Here is a 4,059-nt window from a genome sequence, read left to right as displayed (position 1 = left end):
GGTGGCAAGATGGAAACAGTAACTTTATCTTCAAATTGTCCCATTCAAGTTCCATAGGGGAAAGGGAAAAGAAGCTTGCTTTTTTCATTTTTGTTTTTGTTTTCTCCTTCTGGCTCCTATAAAAGTCAAAATTCACCCCAGTTGGACTGATTTAGGTCACATGCTCATCCTGAAATGAATCACTCTGTGGCCAGGGTGATGACATATTCTGGATAGGCTACATCATGTGTTCTACCATCTGGAGTTGCTGATGGAGTTCTACCTGAAGTATGTGGGCTAAAAATGGACAAAAAGATTAATAAGCTTTGAGTGGGTAAAACAGCACATGCCCATTATTCAGCCATTACATTTCTATCTCAGGGCTGCATTCCCTAAGTCCAAATTCAATCCAATTTCTTCCAACTCAGAGCATTTAGAGAAAGACACACTGGAGTCAGACAGAGCTGGTTCAACTTGTGGATCCAGTTCTAATGTGCTGTTTAATGTCCTCTGGGCATTAGTCTTCTCATCTGTAAAATGGGGTAGTCATAACTTTGTCAACAGTGCTTGGCACTGTGACTGGGGCACATTAAACTTTAATCAATGGGATTCTTGCCTGTTCTTCTCATCTAGATTTCTGCCATGATAACATATTGGGTGCTGTCAATCAAATGGGGACCTACTTTGCCTTACTCATCCATTTTTGATCCCAGGGATAAGACAGTTGTACCTGAACCTTGGCCCGATGCCTGCATCCTTGCCCACCTTCCTCTGTTTCGGAATCATCTTCATTGCCATGCATCATGGACTATTGGTATAGTTTTTGTTTGTTTGTTTGTTTAGATATAATTCATTTATTATAAAAGGGAGGCATGAAAATTGTTTACATGATGAAAGATTTCAGAACTTCAGTGGAATGCACGAGCTCATGTTGATACTATTTCAATGGTGATCTATTTTAGTCTACATACTTCCCAAGAATGTCACCGTCTCTAAATAAGAAATAATTCCTGTCACCTAGTACCACTTTGGTGCCTGCATATTCTTGGAGAAGAACTTTATCTCCAACTTTCACTGCATATTCTGGCACCAAAGTTGGAGAAGAACTTTATCACCAACTTTCATGCTAACTGGGTGAATCTCTTCAACCTTCACTTTAAAGCCCAATCCAACAGCTACTACTGTTACTTGCAATATTTTTTCTTGAGATATTTCTGGAAACATATGCCTTCGTTGGTTACAGTTTTAACTGCTTTCCTTTTAACCAATACTTGGTCAAAGAGCAGAATAAACTTTCTAAATGCTTGCCTGCCATGATTCCTGCTGTCGAGGCTCATACTTTGTTCTCATGCTCCTGATGCCAGGACACTCTGGTATCCAGTGCTGAGCTCATCCCATGAATCTCTCCATACTTCCCAGAGTTTCTGGGAAAGTATGACTTTCTCTTGTAACCCAGAGCTGGATCTAAGCATTTCTATCATCCTCAACATCTTCTTCCCCAACCCCTTCCATTGGTTGAATTATAGCTTCTGTCTGTTTCCTGCTGTCCTATCCATTTTCAGCTAATGAGACCATGCTCAGCCTTGTCATGGATGTGTGATAAGGAGAAAATGAGTCTGGGCATGGTAGTTTACACCTGTAAACCCAGCACTTGGGGAGGCTGAGGTGAGAGAATCATTTGAAGCCAGGAGTTTGAGACCAGCCTGGGCACATAGAGAGACCTTTTCTCTACTGAAAAAAAAAATTAAAAATTAGCTAGGTGTGGTGGTGTGCACCTATAGTCCTAGATACTTGGGAGGTTCAGTGGGAGGAGTGCTTGAGCCCAGGAGTTTGAGGCTGCAGTGAGCTATGATTGCACCACTGCACTAGGTGAGATGCTCACAGAACTATATTAAGCTGAGTTGGCAGTCATGTTAAAGGGCATCTGATACAACCTTTCTCTTGTGGGGAACGTCCTAGCTGATTGCGTGGGCCAGGGACACAGAGTGTTGTTTGGATGCCAGTCATGAACCTCCAGATACCACAAAGCCGTGGGTAACTAGTAAACTCCAGTAAATTAGGACATTCATGTTGGTAATTAACATCCCTTACTCCCTTGGAGAAACAACTAAAACAATGTCAGGATCCACTTTCTGGAGGAAATGGCCTTAAATTAGATCTTAGGGAGTCGATTAGCTTCATGACTAAAATATATAAGAAGCTAGGTAGGTAACATAAACAGGTGAATGGGGCTAGTGTCCACATATGTGCTGTCTGCGTGGTGGGGACTACGGTGAGCCAGACAGCACAGACCCTCTTTAAGAAACCAGCAATTGTTCATCTCTCTCCAATAGATGTCATACAGGAGGGAATGCCCAGTGTAGCCAAATCTTCCACCCTTGCAAGAGATGATGGAAATCTTTTAAACTAAACTCAGCTTTTAAATGTTAGTTACCTTTAATCCCTATCCAAAAAAAATTTCCAATGGTGTCCTAATGTTTAGCAAGATGCTTAGGGTATAGAGGGTAGAAGGGAGGCTTGCTAGGTGTGGGGTAGACCACGAGCAAAGGCCCAGAGGGAGGACTGAGCATCGTGCAGAAGCCACAGTGAAGCACGTAGATGTCATGGAGGATTTAGGGACTGGTTGGAAAAACACAGGGTACATAGGACCAGATTAAGGAGAGACTTGAAGTCAGCCAGAGTAGTTCAGATATGATTTATGGCATAGGCCAGGACTGGGAAGGCCTAGGAGCAGAGACAGCAGCTAGGATTGTAGTCTTTTAAAAGTCTTTTTTTTTTTTTTTTTTTGAGACAGAGTTTCACTCTTGTTGCCTGGGCTGAAGTGCAATGGCGTGATCTTGGCTCACCACAACCTCTGCCTCCCAGGTTCAAGTGATTCTCCTGCCTCAGGCTCCCCAGTAGCTGGGATCACAGGCATGCGCCACCACACTGGGCTGATTTTGTATTTTTCTTGGAGACGAGGTTTCCCCATGTTGGTCAGGTTGGTCTCGAACTCCCAACCTCAGGTGATCTGCCTGCCGTGGCCTCCCAAAGTGTTGGGATTACAGGCATGAGCCACTGTGCCCAGCAGAATTGTAGTCTTAATTATGTGGCTGTTCATACCATGACCACCAGTAAAGTTAATTTGAGGTTGAATTAAAATACATTCCAGATAGTATCTCATTGTGGCTTTCATTTACATTTCTTAATGATCAATGATGTTGAGCTTTTATTCATATGATTCCTCAAAGACCTAAAGACAGAAAAACCATTTGACCCAACAATCCCATTACTGGGTATATACCCAAAGGAATATAAAACATAATATTATAAAGACTCATGCATGCATATATTCATTGCAGCAGTATTCACAATAGCAAAGACATGGAATCAACCTGAATGCCCATCAATGATAGACTGCATAAAGAAAATGTGGTACATATACACCATGGAATACTATGCAGCCATAGAAAAGAATGAGGTCATGTCCTTTGCAGGGACATGGATGGAGCTGTAGGCCATTATCACTAGCAAAATAACACAGGGCAGAAAACCAAATACCACATGTTCTCACTCATAAGTGGGAGCTAAATGATGAAAACGCATGGACACATAGAGGGGAATGACACACACTGGGGCCTTTCAGAGGCTGGAGGGTGGGAGGAGGGAAAGGATAAGGAAAAATAGCTAATGGGTACTGGGCTTAATACATGGGTGATGAAATAATCTGTACAACAGACCTGCATAACACGTTTACCTTTGTAACAAATCTGCACTTGTACCCCTGAACTCAAAATAAAAGTAAAAAAAAAGATAAAAATAAAATATGGTCCAGTAAGGTTGGACAGTCAGCATAGACTACACCACAAAGTAAGAGATAAAGAGGGAGAGGAGGCAAAATGATGTGCATGAATTTCAACATTTATTGAGAGTTCTTAGTTTCTAAGCTCTGTACACCAGCCTAGTCACAGGAAATTTAATATAAGTAAGAAGTGAATCACACCTTAGACTACTGACAATCTAGATGGAGAAGTCCAGATAGAGGAAAATTAGAGATCAAGTTCCAAAACCTTGCACTGGCTTCTTAGTTGTGATAGAAAA

At 41.9% G+C, this 4,059-nt stretch overlaps 1 pseudogene; it reads right to left on the bottom strand.

The window, feature by feature from the left end:
• Window positions 1-937: 937 nt before the first annotated feature.
• On the bottom strand, window positions 938-1,316 carry LOC134731771 (10 kDa heat shock protein, mitochondrial-like; annotated as a pseudogene).
• Window positions 1,317-4,059: the final 2,743 nt, after the last annotated feature.

This window comes from Symphalangus syndactylus, chromosome 11, assembly GCF_028878055.3.
Source record: "Symphalangus syndactylus isolate Jambi chromosome 11, NHGRI_mSymSyn1-v2.1_pri, whole genome shotgun sequence".
Classification (NCBI taxonomy): domain Eukaryota; kingdom Metazoa; phylum Chordata; class Mammalia; order Primates; family Hylobatidae; genus Symphalangus; species Symphalangus syndactylus.
This window is presented reverse-complemented; position numbering and strand designations above follow the sequence as displayed.